Below are 16,730 nucleotides of genomic sequence, written 5' to 3' on the forward strand. Positions count from 1 at the left end.
GATTTGCCCAGTATCACATAGTACTGTTTCTTCCTGACTCCAGGCCCAGTGCTCTATCCCTGAGGCCATGCTGGTCAGGGAAACAACAGAAAAGAGGATAATCTGACCTCTAGGTGCAAGTCATAGAGCTGGGACATCAGACATAATCCTATTGGCATCCCAGGGGTAGTTTCAGCACTTAGCAATATGGCTTGAGGAAATGTCAGTTTAATTAATTTAATTTAATTAATTAGTCAATCAATGCAATCAATAATCAACAGCATTTATTAAGCAATTACTATGTTTGAGGTATTGTACTAAGTGCTAGAAATAAAAAGACAAAGTTGAAATCAATCCCATCCTTCTGGAGAACAGAGAGCATCTTCCATGTACATAGATGGATAGCACACCTATGTGCTTCTCATTTCAACTTGTATTCATCTTCTTGGGCTGAGCCTCAAAAGAATAACTATTAAATAGAATCCTAGGGGTGCCCTCTAGGATGTTCAGTCATCTTTTTCAGTTGTGTCCTACTCTTTGTGACCCCCTTTAGGATTTTCTTGGCAAAGATCCCAGAGTGGCTTGTCATTTCCTTCTCCAGCTCATTTTACAGATGAGGAAACTGAGGCAAACAGGGTTAAGGAACTTGCCCAGGGTCACGCAGCTTGTAAGTGTCTGAGGCCAGATTTGAACTCAAGAAGATGAATCTTCCCAACTCCAGGACCTACACTCTATCCACTGTACCACCTAGCTGCCCAGTGGTACACTGTACCATTTTGTACGTGTAAGAAGACTTTGTAATGTGTAAGACTAGAACGTTTGGAAGGGACTAGGTTGTGACTAGCTTTAAATGTCTAAGAAAAGAAATTCTATTTGATCCCTGAGGTAACAGGAGCCATTGGAGTATACTGAGTGGGAGGGATAGAGAATGATACAGTCAGACCTGAGCTTTAGAAAAAAACCTCTTTGGTGACTACATGAAAAATGAATTGGATTGGGAGGGGATTGATTCAGGGAGATCAAATAGGATGTTATTGCAATAGTCTAGGACAGTGGTTCCCACTGGTTCTCAATGATGATCCAAGAGTTCACAATAAAAATTCTTCAGTGTCACCTTAAGCAGTAAATTGCCCAAACTGTGCTACAAATGGGCAGTTAGGTGGTTCAGTGGATGAAGTGTTGGACCTAGAGTCTAACTGCTTCTCACTAAGTACAACATGTTCTTTCAGTTTCTCAACCTGTCATCAAACTGTTTCCAAACTATTACAAAGTTCAAGATTTATAAATCAGTTTCCAATGGATGGTCCAATATATACACATACTCTCATTTTTTTCTGTATACCATACTAACATAGCCCTCCTTTGTTACCCTCTCTTACCCTGTAGTCATGTTTCATTAGCTGTATAAGCACATGATCAAGACTCATTCCTGCAGAGAAAATGTCAGGCTATTTGAAAACCATGATCACTGAGTTGATGCATTATAAGTCATCTTGAAACCATCATAAACCATCTCATATTCAACAAAATGTGTAAGATAAATTAATTTAATGTGGTCTTGAAAGGATATGAGGACTTACTGGATTACTTCTATTAATTCTTACAGGATGTCCCACATAAAATAAAGGGTAAATAGGGTTACCAAAGTGGAGCTACTCTAGCATAGTGCACAGAACATAATGAAGGTATGTGCATACATCTGACCACTCACTGGAAACTGATTTTCAAATGTTGAATCCTTGTGCTTTAAGTATTTTATAATTAGTTTTAGAGTTTTATATTTAGAGTTTTCATATAGTTAGAATACAATTTTATATTTTATAATTATAAATGCAAATTTTTAATTTGGAGGTTTTGAGGCAAAAGTTATTATAGTTATTATAAGCAATTAATTAATATATCTAGAAAAATCATCATAATATTATTAGCATATTAATTTCCCTTGGGGTTCACAACACATTTTTTTTGTTGTTGTTGAAGGGATTTGTGTGACAAAAACTTTGGGAATCACTGGTCTGGGCTGAGAGGTGACAATGGCCTTAACTTAGGGTGGTGGCTATGTGATCAGAGTCCAAGAGACTTAGTGAGAAGTACTATGGAGACAGAAGTGACAAGATGTGGCAACTGATTGGATATGTTGGGTGAGTGCGAATGAGGCATAGAAAATGACACCAATGTTGTGAAATTGAGTGACTGGAAGGACAGTGATGCCCTTTATAGTACAGGGAAGTTCAGAAAAAAGTGGGTTTGGGGGGAAAGATAGTAAGTTTTGTTCTGACATATTGAGTTTAAATGCCCATTAGACATCAATTCTGAATGGTCTGTTAGGCAGTTGGTGATGTAGGATTGGAGCTGAGAAGACACATTAGGGCAAGATATATGGCTCTGGGAGTCATGTGCTTAGAGATGATAAGTGAGCCCTTAGAAACTCATGAGGTCACCAAGAGGGAAGAAGGGAAAGGAATGATTATTTATATAGCACCTAGTACTATGCTAAGTATTTTACAAATATTTTTTCATTTGATCCAAGACCAAGAGTATAGAGGGAAAAGAGGGTTCAGGACAGAGCCTTCGGGAACACCCACACTTAGTGTATATAATATGTGATGATTAAGCAAAGAAGACTGAGGACCAATTCTGTCCAAAGCTCCATCTAGACTGCCCTAGATATTAGCAGGGGATTCACCATAGATACTTGTGTATTTTCCTATGCATTCGTGTGTCCCACAGAGGAAATTTTATGCAGAACAGGTTGGTTTCTCACCTAACAGTGAGGGTCTTCTATCCCTGTTTATGGGCTTTTACGAGTCCTTTGAGTTCCTTGTATGTTTTTGTATCTGTTTACGCGCTTTTAGGTGACTGTGATAGATTACTATGTTGTAAGCATTTTTTCCTTGCTTGAGGAAATAAAAACTTTCCTATACTTGATACCTACTTTATAAATGGAGGAACTTTTCTAGAAAAGACATCATATCCGTTAGTCCCTTTTAGAGGGAATGGCTCACTTTCAAATACAGAAATCTGAAGGGAAAACCACAAGAAGAATTACAAGGACCATGGATACTCTGGGAAGAAAACTCACCCCACCAAGCACCTGGAGAAGGGGAGGAATGCTCCAAGCTCCTGGCTTCTCATTATTGTTCCCAAATTAAATATAGCTCTACTTCATACCCATACTATTTCATGCCCAAGTAGTCTTAATAATCTCCTACTCTGTTCATGCCATTCCCCTACTCAAAAGCCTTCAGCGGTTACCATTATCTAATGGATAAGTTATGTCACTGATCTTGGCATTCAAAGGTCTTCTCAGTCTGAATCCTATCTTTCCATCCTTAGTTCATACTGTTCCCCTTTACATACTTGGCATTTCTGCCAGGCTGAGCTGCTCTCTGTTCTTATCTTGCTTTCAATGGACTCCCTCAAGTCCTTCTCTTCCTTTACATAAAGGATTAAAATCCTTTTTTTCTAGTCTATAAAGGAAATAGTTACACTGACAAAATGAGTCCTTGAAGTATTGATCTAAGAGGTTGAAATGCAAGCTTTTGGGGTGTAAATTAGCCCTTGCCAATTCACATTCACGATATGGGGTTTGAGCTAATATCAGAACTCCTCTTGCCACTGTCCATTGAGCATCCCTAAAGAGTCCCCTAGAATTCCCTTGGGTTCAGCGTGGATCACTACCTGCCTGAAATGCCAAATTACCAGTTTTCCCCTAAATTCCTCAATTAGCATCCGGTTAGAGATAAAGAAAACAAATACACTCATGACGACAGGATAGTAAAGTCCCTATCTCCCCATCACCGCCATGCCAATCAGCATTTCAGTCACCAAGGAAACTTCCCTAACAGCTCCCCTCAATATTTAGACAACACGGGTTGGCCAGCTGCCGTGTTCAGTAATAGTGCCAGCCTAGGCACATCAGTCATGGAGCAGAGGCAGGAACTCAAAGACTCATCCGATCAGCTGCAGGGCAGGAAACTCAGCACCCAAGGAGGGAAGATCTAAGGATTCTAGAACCAGTTCCAAGACTCTTTAGTAACACTGTGATATAGTAGAAAGGATACAATTTGGAATCTGGAGAACTTGCTTTCAGACATGAGCCCTGACACAGGAACTCACACTAGCTATGACCGAAGCTTCTTCCGACCCCAGTTTTCTCACCTTAAAAATAGGGTCAATAATCCTCGGACATACAGAGTTAGGGGGAAGAAAATGTCCTGTAAGCCTTAAAGTTCTAAAGAAACATGTATTGTTAGTGTTTAAAGGATTAGGCTCAATGGGGCTAAATATTTAGGTTTATTAGGAAAAATATCTTCTCTTCAGTTTCTATGTGGAACAAATTTCTTACTCCCAGTTAACAGGCATTGTGAGCAAGGTAGTAGAGCGTAAACAGTCCTGGATTTGGAATCCAAGAACCTGGATTCAAATCCTGACGCTGACACTTCTGCTTCCCTGCTGGACAGCCTTGAGTAAGTGATTTCATCTCTCTGGGCCTAAATTTCCTTTTCTGCAAAGGGATGAGTCTGTCGTAAGTGACCTATTACAAGAATGTAAGACATTGTCCTTGATTTCATGGGATCTATAGTCTAGCTGGGGAGATGACTAATATTCAGGAAAGATACTTAAATGATAATGTGGTATACTGTTGCTGTCTGAGCTCTGTTTTCAAAGAGGATCGATGACATCATAGGGATGTCTTGACTTGCCTGTGCATTGGATTTAAGTGAGCCAGAGTTGCACAAAGTCATTAGCCTCATTCTCTTTCACTGAAGTCCAATGGCAGGGGACAAAATTCAAGACGACTGGGCTTGGCCCAGGATGCTGTGGGTGACCTTGGCGCCGTTGATGTCTATCCACCGTCTAAGTGTTCCATGAGGTCTTCAGCCCCGCCCCGTGGCCATTGGAACAAGGTATTCCTATCCACCCATTCTGCCAGGGGAAGTCCTCACATGCATGGAGTAGACAACCCCCAACTCACTGATGAGTTTGTTGGTTCCCCTCAACCTGGTTTAGCCTGCCTGTCTGGACAGAGTTACCAGGGTGTGGCCACTGTACATGCTACAGTCTCCTGGATGCACAGGTGAGAGCTGGATGAAACTGGACACCAAAGGTGGATGACGAGCCTTGAAAAGGGCTCAGCAAGCTCTCATACCAGAGGTGATAGTACTTCTGAACATCCCCAGAAACTGTTAGGACCCAAGGAGTTCAGGGGTGAGTTTGATGTCAAAGGAAAGAACCCTGGACTAGGAGTCAGGAGTCCTACATTTGAATCTTGGAGACTTACTACCATGAAACCACCCACTTCACCTCCAGGGCCTCAGTTTCTTCTGCATGATCTCTAAGATTCCCTGGATTTCTAACAATATTTGAAATTGCACAGAGACCAGTGAGGGCTAGAAGGTAGAGAAGGCTTCATTCAGGAGGCAGGGCTTGGTGGGCTGTGAAGGATAAGAAGCTAAAATGATTCCAGGTAAATAGGATTAAAAATAAATAAAACAGAAATAAATAAATAGGTAGGATTTCCATTCATAAAGAAAGTTACTTCAACAGAATTTTTTTTTTTTTTTTGCCAAAACAAGTCAAAGGATGGGTCACTAGAATAACCCAAGGGTCAAACAGATTTTAATGTGTCTGAAGTGTTTCATGTCCATACAATAGAACATTGTTTATTTAGCTAAATCAGGAAGGGAGTAATTCCAATGAGTAATGATCTAGAGGTCTGCATCCTCCAAGCCACATGGCATAGTGGGAAATAGCTGGGCTTGAGTTGGAAACTGAGCTCCAATCCTCTATAGTCACAAGATCATAAGCAAGTCACTGCCTATCTGAGCCTCGATTTCTATATCTGTAAAACGGGGGTGATTAACACTTGACTATATGCTTCACAGGGTAATGAAAGCTCTTTGTACACTAGAAACATGAGACGCTATAGAAATAAGAAAACTGAGTTATTTTCTTTTTTTTCAGTTCAAATTTGTGAATTCATCATTGGAAGGAATTCTCAGTGTGGAAACACTTTCTAATGATAGACCAGCAACACATCTGTAACTTAAAGGCTTAAGAGAGTTGCTTGAGGTACCAAGGGTTTGTTCCTTACCCAAGACCACACAGAAATCGAACTTGAACCCAGGTCATTTGGCCTCTAAGGTCTACCACTCAACATTATACTATGCTGCTCCTCATTAGAATCACCACCATCATTCTTGTCTGTACTCTACCCCTAGCCTTTGTTTGCACTTCCTAACCCTGTCGTCTAGCACCCACAACCTTTCTGGATCTCCCAAAACAAAGGTGTCAGCATCAGTAGATGTGAGCTGAGGAGCTGGCAAAAGCAAAGAGACTTAGAGCTGGAGGGAGGGCCAGATAGGGTGGGCAGGACCTGGAAGCCACCAGAAGTAGAAAGGCAGAAACAAGGAAGTAAGGATGGGCAGGGCCAGACAAGGCCAGGCTCCAGCAGGGTCTATACTTCCCCTGCCCCAGTCCAAAAAGAATCACATAATAAGGAGAACCTAATAGGTGGGGACCGGAAAGGGGAGGGTCTGCTCTAGTTCCTTGTTTTTAAAGCGTTTACTTCCTCTTGGGAAATTTATGTTTTTGACTCTGCTTAGTAATAATAGTAATACCTCACATTACTGTAGTTTTTCTATAAATTATCTCACAACAGTTTTATGAAGTAGGTAAATATTATGCACTTATTTTTACAGAGGCAGAAACTGAGACTCAGAAGAAGAAACCTCTTTCAGGTTGTGCAGGTATTAATTTAAGCTAATAAGGGCAGCTAGATGGCACAGTGCTGGGGTAATCAGGAAGATTCATCTTCCTGAGTTCAAATCTACCCTCAGATACTTACTAGCTGTGTGACCCTGGGCGAGTCACTGAAGCCTGTTTGCCTTAGTTTCCTCATCTGGTAAAATGATCTGGAGAAGGAATTGGTGGACCACTGCAGTATCTTTGCAAGAAAACTCCAAATGGCGTCACCAAGAAGTGGCCACTTATGAAAAATAACTGAATCTCAAAGACTAGTTTTCTGACTCCAAGTATAGCACTCGTTTCATTGTAAATACATACTTTTTTTATCTTTATTCTAAGAGCTTCTACCTCTGACCTTAATTATTCTGAGCCAGACTGTCCTGTTTCTTGCTGTTACTTTCCAGCCATCCACAATTAAGCCACATCGTTGGAAACCACGATTTTAGTATTTCAGAGGTTCTAGGTCAGACTGCTATCTGGGTGATCTTAGGCAATTCAGGTTCCTGATCCATAAAATGAGTGGATATCATTGGTCCTCTTTGAAAACAAAAGGTGAACAGCAACGATAATATCAACAAAACCAATCACAGTTGGAGGACCCTTCTAGCTACAGATCCATGACCTCATGAGCTCCATTATGTCCCTTCTGCATTACTTTAATTGGTCATGACAATAACTACCTGACTCAGCTGCCACGGGTCCTCCAATTACACAGAAATAGTCATTGCTTTTTTGCTTCCAGTCTACCACAAGATTTTAGTGTTGGATTTTAGATGAGTAAGGAATCTTAGAGCTCATATGGTCCCTCATTTTTACAGAGGAGGAAACTGAGGCTCAGAGGGAAAAGTGACACCTCCCCAAGCACACATCAGGAGTCAGCGGCAGAATTGAGTTTTGAACCCAGGTGTCCTAACACTTTTCACTTCAACAAGCTGCTGCATCAGCATTTTAAGGCTATTGTTACTCATCCTGCCCTTTGAGTAGATATTCTGAGAGAGTGATTAAGTGGTGGAGGAAGCCATATATCTGCTATCTTGGTGGGTTCAACTCCCACAATAACCCAGGAGGTTGGATATGACCCCTATTTCAAAGGCCTTTTTTGACTCATTCTCTCTTGTTCTCTTTTCAATTTAGTAGACCCTGTAGAGTTCTTTCTATCCCTTCTTCCATCTAACTTGAAGCATTTCTATGTTCTGGGCCTGAGAATGTACCTGATAAGATCATGAAACAAAGTAAGAAAAACAATATATAGTCTATATGTCTCCATTGAATTCCTCTTCAACTTATGGAACCCTGATGAAATTTTAGCTATTAAAGGTGTCACTGGCACCATCCCCTTCAACAGGAAAAGGTAAGAAAAGTGACTGTGGAATCTGTATTTCTCTGCTCTCCATTCCTACAAAGAGCCAGGATAGATTCTTCTTAGATCAACCCCTGGGAACATAAGCTTCCAGAATCACAATATGAATTTGTGTCCACAGCACACCACAAGGAACTATATCAGAATCTCTCTCTAATGTCTAGTGATTCTCAAGAATATGTCTGGCAGTGTTACCACCCAAGGCTTTGGCCACCATTAGGTAATTTGGCCATCCTGAAAAAATTCTCAGGATCTTTAAAATCTCTGTTTGTATAGTTGGGGCACCAAGCAGAAGGTGTCCTGTCTTACTTCTTCATCATCATGAAGGGAGAAAAAGATAAGGAAGGAGAGGATCAAACCCAGGTAACCCTAGTATTCCAGCCCACAGAATAATTTCAAGCTTACTCAATGTCCTCTTTTCAACCAGACCTGTGAAATCAACAAGCTACTTAGGAGCTCAACTACTCTGATGGATTGGTGAGTTCATTCATTTGGATGTCCCTTTCAAAGCTGCAGGTTACAACCTATTCATTCCTGCCAATCCCATGGGACTCTTATCCATGTCCTCCCTTATGCTCACCATAGGAATCCTTTCAGTGTGCAAGAATTGTTCCTCTCCCAGAATCATGGGGCCATCATTGGAGCTCTCAAGCCATCCACTCCATAGACATCCCTCACTTTTGCCACATGGCCAGCCCCTCCTATATTTTGCTGATGACCTCAAAGCTCCTTTTTTTCTTAGATGTTGTAGCCTGATCACACCTTCATGTATATGTCTATTGCCCTCTTGCTGATGCTCATTTTTAATTCTTCATAGACCATAGCAGAAAGAACAATGGCTCTGGAAGCAGAAGACCCAGGTTCAAATCTCACCTGAAACATTATCTAGGTGACCTAGGGCAAGTCTCTTAACCTCTCAGGGACTCAATTTCCACAATTGTAAAAAGACAGCATTAAATGAGATGGCCTCTGAGGTCTCTTCTGGCACCAGAGTGAAGACCTCAAGATCCCAGTGCCCCATAACTCAATCAAAAACACCATGTAAATGTTGGTATTTTAAGAAATGATCCTTTGCTTCTGGGAGAGGTTTTAGACTCATTAAGGGAGCTGCATAAAATCCTGAAGGAAATCAAGCTCATTCTCTTCTTTCTGTTTAATTTAATTCTGGGCTTAACTCATCCTTTTGTGTTGGCATGTGTGTGTGTGTGTACACATACATATGTGTGTAGGTAGGTATATACATACATATATGTCTATGTGTATGATGTCACACCCATGTGTATATGTATGCATATGTATACATATATGTGCATACACCTGTATGTGTATATAATACATATATATTATATAGAACTATATACATGTATATATATATAGAGAGAGAACAATATAATATATGGAACAAGACTGGAAAAGTATTTGAGGATCAGATTGTGAAGGACTTTAAAGCCCCTAAGTAGAATTTTATATTTGATCATAGAGGAAACATAGAAACACTGGAGTCTATTGAATAAGGGTAAGACAAATACATATACTTAGATCCTAAAAGTCTTAGTGACATTTTAAGCTATTAAAGTTTAAAACTGCATTAAAACTTTTGGGACATCCCTTAATGAGTGGCCGTGATATGTACAGATTCCGCTCCATCCTGCCATCAATTAGACAGAAGACACCAGCTACTTCCAGTAGAATTTTGATGATGTATGAGAGGATTCTGTAACTGTTTCTTATTGGCCTATGGCATCACTGGGAGGAGCCCTTTCTTCCCATTGGTTGCATAGTCAGAACTGTTGACATCTTCAAAAGGGCCTAAATCAACTCAATCTGTCTCTTGGCCTCGTTCTCATCTGGGAGAGTGAGGTGATTCCTTTAGTTACAGTGTCTGGTGAGAGTACCATGCTAGAAGGACAAGGCCCTTTTGAAGATACTGATAGATCTGACTGCACAGACAATGGGACTTCCCAACCACATGCTAGGACAGATGGAACCAGTTATGAAAATTCCACAATGTACATCCCTCACACATCATGATTCTCCGGGACACACCTCCCTAGTATCTTCCATTTTAGTTGATGAGTTCTTCACATACACCAGACCCTACACACACAAACACACACACACACACATACACACACATACACACAGACTCACACACGCGCACAATTAAGGACAACTCTATATATGTCATAATCTGGGCAATAGATGTTCTTTAACCATTTGGTCTTTCCTGATTGTCATCATGCTCTTGAGTGATTACAGATCTCTTTCAGAAAACCCTTGAAATATTCTAGGATTTTATGCAGCCATAATGATGCCATCAGAAAACAGGAATAATCCCTCTTCAACTTGGACTCTGAGCTGGATCTCCTCCATGATAATAGCAAAAACCTTTAGCAGAATATGCCTCCCTGTTTCATGCCTTTCTTGGTATTCATGATCAGGGTCATTGAAAAGGTTTATCTCTATGGTTATGTCTTTCAAAGAATCCTGAATCATTGGAATGCATGGATGGGAGTCACCTTTAGGTCTGTTTTGTTCTATCAAATCAAATGCTTTTAAAAAATAATCAACAAGCAATATATACAGTGGGATCCTTCCCTGGGTTATATAATGGCAGACCACCTTTAGTCTGCTCTACTAATTCTCTACTGATGCCTAATCCTCAGGGTTTTTTTTCTCTATATCTGTCTCAGCATCTAGTATACCTGGTGGCATTATAAATCGTCTCTTATCTGGCCTATTGCAATAACCTTGTAATCGACCTTCTCCATCAAGTCTCTCCCCACACCACATCATCCTCCTTCTAGCCACCAAAGTGATATTCCTAAAGCCTTTATTCAAGAAATTCCTTTGTCCTCCTATTTCTTCTAGGATCAAATAGAAAACTCCTCTTCTGGGCTTTAAAGCCCTTTACAACTTCACCCCCAAATACCTTTGCAGAATTGTTATGCATTGTCCCCCTTCCCATGTTGTACAGTCCAATCAAATAGGCCTTCTTTCTATTCTTCACACACAAAACTACGTCTCCCATTTCCATGCTTTTGTACTAGCCATCCCCCAGGCCTAGCATGCATTCCCTCTTCACCTCCCTTTCTTTGAATCTCTTGTTTCTTTCAAAAAACTCTGCACAAGTATCATCTCCTACGTGAACCTTTCCTGATCTGCACTACTCTGCTGACTCCCTCCACAAATTACCCTGTTATATATTTTTATAAATTCTGTATATACTTACATATGCTCATGTTGTCTCCTCCAATAGATGTCAGCTCCTTGCAAATAGAGACTGTTTCATTTTTATCTTTATATTCTCATTGATGAGCCTGGTAATAGTAGGCACTTGGGAGGGTCCAGGAACAATATATTTGCAATCTATTCACAGATGGTCACTTCCTTAAGGGCACTCCCTGATCCCCATCAGAGCAGCTAAGTGATGCAGTGGATAGAGTACGAGTCTAAGTCAGGAAGACTCATCTTTTTAAGTTCAAATCTAGCTTCAGATACTTACTAGCTGTCAAATCACTTAACCCTGTTGGCCTCAGTTTCCTCAGCTATAAAATAAGCTAGAGAAAGAAATAGCAAACCACTCCAGTATAATTTGCCAAGAAAACCCCAAATGAGGTCACAAAGATCTAGACACAATTCAAATAACTGAATAACAACAAGAACTAGTCCCTATAACCTTGAAGTCAGAGCTGGGAACCACTTGCCTTGGCCTCAGAGTCTCACTTGGTATAGAAACTCAGGACTCAGACTGCAGAGGGATGCTGGAGTCAGCTCTCGACAAGTGAGAGCTGATTGTTGAATGTTCAGTATGAGCATTTATATCTCAGAAAATGGCTAATGCTACCAATGAGGTTGTGGTTTACTGTTTAGTTCTTTGCATAAACTAAAGGAAGCGATGGAGAAAATATTATTCATGCAGACTAAACGTTTAAAGTACTGTGATTTTCTGAGAGCTGGTTAAGACATTTACCAGCAAACCATTGCCCCAGAGCAAAAAAGACCCCACAGCCTCAACTGGAACAAATGCCAGCTGTCCCTCACAGGTCACTTACCCTAATAGGTACATGTTTTATACAGTATAGTGAGCATTTGAGCATCAGCCAAGTTCTAGACAACATGCCAAGTGCGGAGATGGGTCCTTCCTTTAGGGCTCACGCTATGAATGAGTGAAAACAGAAATCTCAGGAGGAAATAGGGGAGAGTATATCTGAATCAAGTGAAATAATATGCATAAAAGCACCCAGCAGACCTTACAGCATCAATAAATATCAACTATTTTGATTGTTCTGGAGACAGAAGACCTTGGTTCAAATACCAACTCTTCTACTTTACACCTGTAAGACCTTGAACAAGTCATTTCTTCTCTCTGGGCCTCATTCTTCTCTGTAAGATAGAATAGTTGGACCAGATGATCTGTAAGGTCCTTTCTAGCTCTAATTCTTTTTTTCAGTGATACTTCTCACCTACTGTAAATTGGGCATGTATCTCACTATAAATTCCACCATAAGGGATAGACTGGCACTGAAGTACCTACATTCCCTTATTTTATTCCCCTTGGGTACAAAGGAACCATTTGCAAGTTGACTTGCTGAAACTAGAGGTGCCATCTGTGATCCTGGCAGGCTAGAGCTAGTTAGCCCCACAGGGGATTTGAACTCACTACTTCAGCCTCATTTGCCCAGATCTCTGACCAATAGAATTAACAGAGCATGGGGGAAAGGGAGAGGACACTTGGGAAACAGCCAGCTAGGTCAGCAGTGAGGATAGGGAAATTACAGGCAAGTGAGAAAAGATTTCCTGTGGCAATTTTCTCAAGTTCATTCAACACCAAGTTGTGAATATGTAAAGAAGTAGACATAATGACTCATTCCTATCTTTATATTTTATGCTGAAGAACATTACCCCCCACCTTTATTTTTGCCAAAGATGACAATGGTCAGCATTGAGATTTTTTAGTTACTATTTCCCTTGTGAACCCATCCTTGGAAGCGTGACTCTATAGGGGACAGTCTTGGGGACATAATGGTCATACTTGAGTGCCAAAATGAAACCTCCCCCACTTCTTTTAGATGAAGAATGGGTTACATTCTTTCCTAATGGCCCCAAGAGAGCCACAGCAAGGAAATCAAGTACAGTTATCCCTTCCACATGGCAATTTTCCCCATTGTGGTTTCGATATCTTGGGTCAGCATAAGAAATTAAATGGGAATTTGGGGGGAGTTTTGTGGAATCCGCAGATGACACATGGAGGCCAACAGACACCATAGAGCCTATGACCAAATATTTAACGCAAATTTTACAATAAGGTACTGTAAGCACACACACACACACACACCACCCAAAAAAGAAAAAATTCAGACTTCTCTAATACAACAGGAAGGTCAAAAAATCTTACACAGATTTTCCAGATAGGGGGTTGGTGATGTGCTATGCCCCTAAATGTGGAAGGGACAACTGTAAATGTCCATCAATTGAGGAGTGATGGAACAAACTGTGGTATGCTATACCTCTTTGCCTACCCCAGGAGCTCTCCAGCTGGGAGAAGGATAGTGACCTGAGTTCTTGATTGGTGAGAATTCTCCATAATTAGGTTGGTGAGAATTCTTCTTAAATAATCCAAGCCAAGTCTACCACACTACCTGCCACTCTCTGGACATCTTCATTTCCTCTTCCCTCACCATCTCCTTGCACTATTTTCATGTCTAACTCTAAGAACAGTAATCAAATCAACATTATCATTTACCATTCCTAAAAAAGATGTCAATTTTTTTGTGACTGCTCTCACCATAAGACCTCTTCCTAGCCTCACCTCTCCCACATGTGCTACCTTACCATACTCAGATATGGCTTTTTTTGAGAGGGAAAGGCAAGGCAATTGGGGTGCCCAAGGTCAGACAGCTAGTATCAAGTGTCTGAGGCCAGATTTGAACTCAATCCTCCTGACTCTAGGGCCAATGTTCTATTCATTGCATCACTTAGCTGCACCAAATATGTTCTATATTATTGTCGATTTTAATAATGTTACCATATAATAATACTATCTAGCATCTAAATAACACTTTACGGTTTATAAAGAATTTTACAAGTATTTTACTAGTCTTTCACCACAATGACCCTTAAAGGTAGGTGTCATTATTATCCTCATTTCCTAGGTGAGGAAACTGAGACCAACAGAAGCTAAGTGATCTACTCAGGGTTACAGAGCTAGCAAGTCTTCCTGACTCCAGGGCCAAGTTTCTATCTACTGTGCCCCCTGTACCTCTCATTGATTTGAAATTAAGGACTGGCTTGATTTTTGCATAGGTATACCCAGTATTTAGGACAGTGACTGGAACATATTAATAATAATCTAATAAATGCTTTTTTATTCATTCATATGAATGCAATGGAATATTATTGCACCATAAGAAAGAGTACATACGAGGAATTCAGGTAAAAGATTTGGATGAACTGATACAGAATAAAATACATAAGACCAGGAGACTAATAAACAAGGTTATCATAAGTTAACACAAAGAACACTCAAATGAAGCCAAATGTTAAGTAATTGAAAGAGGCAAGGGGGAGGGGGGGTGGAAATGGCAGAATATGAGTACAGATTATGGCATACAGTGTCAAACAAGGTCAGTGTCCACTGGCTTTGCTTAACTGTTTTTCTTTGTTGTAAAAGAGCCCATTATGTTTATGGGGGGAGAGTCGATAGCAATTACTGTGATGTTTTAAAAAAAAAAAGGCACCAATAAAACCTAGAAAGAAAAGAAAAATAGAGAGAAAGAATCTAGGGCCCTTTCAGTTTAGGAGGCGAGACTCTTATGGAAGGACCCTTTAAATATAACTATTAGAACTACAGAGGTACCAAAAGTCTTGAAGGAAGTCTTGACAGTAGAAGTCCAAGTCTAAGAGATTCACTGATCCTTTCAGACTTCAAGGCTTCACTACTGTTAAACTAAGATCTTCTGACTTTGAGCCCAGCCTCCGATACCTGCTAGATAAGTGGCCGTAAACACACCCCAGACTAACTTCTGCACAAAGAGAATAATATCTCTATCCCCTAATCTCACGGGGCTTTTATGAGGGAAGTACAGTGAAGCTTTAAATCACTTTATAAGTGTGAACTCTTATAATAGCGTTATTATTATTTCTGACTCATCAGAGCTCTTTAGCCAAAGAACTCTGGATTTAGAATCACAGGACCTGAGTTGGATTCTTGAGAGTTTGCCATGTACTGCATGTAAAATCTCAGCAACGTCACTTCTCTTTTAGGGGCCTCATTTTCCTCATCCACAAAATAAGAGAATTGAATTAAATGATCGACAAGGTCCCTTTCCAGCTCAAAATTGACATTCCTATTATAAACTGCCAAGCACTGAACTAGACTGCCAGGTAACAGAGGATCATTGTTTGGGAAAGGAGGTTGGACTTTTGGCTGGTAGCAGGAAGCAGGTTAAAACCATAGTTGTTGAGAAGATGCAATGGTAACCACCACAAGAAAAGCCCCTGAGTCCCAGCGTCAGCTTTCAGTTCTCCAAAACTGTGCTCTATATTTGGGAAAGCACCAAAGCCATGAAAAACAGGTTCTGCCGGCTCTCTTGTTGTGCTGTTGCTATGCCCCGCTTTCATTAGCCAAAGCCCTATTCCTCATTGCATGTTCTGACGGGAACTGTGCAAATCTGGAACTAGTTAAGCTCGGCCGCAACATTCCAAAGGGTGTTACTCGTCAAGTTCCTCCTTGGCCCGGAGCATGCTCTGTGATTATTTCCTCCATCCCTCCCCCATGTTGGCCTGAGTGTAGGACAGAGGGAAGAACCTCATTTGCAAACCCTGAGAGAAAGATTGTCACCAAGAGACTCAAGAGCAATTCTATGGCTTGATGTTGGGAAATCTGATGTCTCAGTGGAACCCAGCATGATCTCAGCAGAGAAGCATAGGGCCAAAAGAAATATTTGTTCCAAAGTCCCCTACATCTGGTATCACAGAAACTCAGAGCTGGAAGAGACCTCAGCTGTCATTGATTCTACCTTGTACCCCAAAAGGAATCCTTTCTACAATGTCCTCATTAAGTTGCTGGGGGGCCATCTCCAGTCATCCTGATCTATATCTTTCCACTGGACCCAGATGACTCTGGAGGATAAAGTGAGGTTCACAGCCCTCCCTCACTTAAATCCGATTCAAATGAAAGTCATGGCATCCCCTTCCTGATGTCATGGTCCTCTTTGAGAACAAAAGACTAACAGTAACAAGAAGTCTCTATACAAACTCATAATAAAAGCTTTGAGGGACAATTTTAATTGTTGGGAAGTCTTTCCTTACTTGGTGTAATCAATCCAAATATTTTTCTCTACAATTGTGTGCACACATGTGCGTGCACAGACATACCCTAGTTCGGCCTTCTGAGGCCAAGGAGAATTAATCAAATGCCTCTACATAGGAGGCCTTGATAATCCTTCAAATAGATAAGAATAAGTACTATTTATACTCTAAACCTTCACTTACTATGCGCCTATTATGTACCTTCTAGACCTCCAAGAACTGAAGTACTTCAAACTGAGTTTGAAGGGACCTCAGCGGCCATCTAATCCAAACCCTACCCAAAAGGAATCCCCACTATCCCAACGACAATTGGTCATTCAGACTCTAC

General features: G+C 40.8%; 1 long non-coding RNA gene across 3 annotated transcripts in view; it reads right to left on the reverse strand.

The window, feature by feature from the left end:
- LOC140518646 (uncharacterized) overlaps positions 1-11,874 on the reverse strand; it is a 32,049-nt gene extending 20,175 nt beyond the window's left edge. For all 3 annotated transcript variants that reach the window (XR_011971974.1, XR_011971972.1, XR_011971973.1), the window contains exon 1: positions 11,322-11,874. This is a non-coding gene — a long non-coding RNA (uncharacterized lncRNA). The remainder of the gene's footprint in view (positions 1-11,321) is intronic.
- Between the last annotated feature and the right edge of the window lie 4,856 nt (positions 11,875-16,730).

This window comes from Notamacropus eugenii, chromosome 1 (genome assembly GCF_028372415.1).
Source record: "Notamacropus eugenii isolate mMacEug1 chromosome 1, mMacEug1.pri_v2, whole genome shotgun sequence".
Classification (NCBI taxonomy): Eukaryota; Metazoa; Chordata; class Mammalia; order Diprotodontia; family Macropodidae; genus Notamacropus; species Notamacropus eugenii.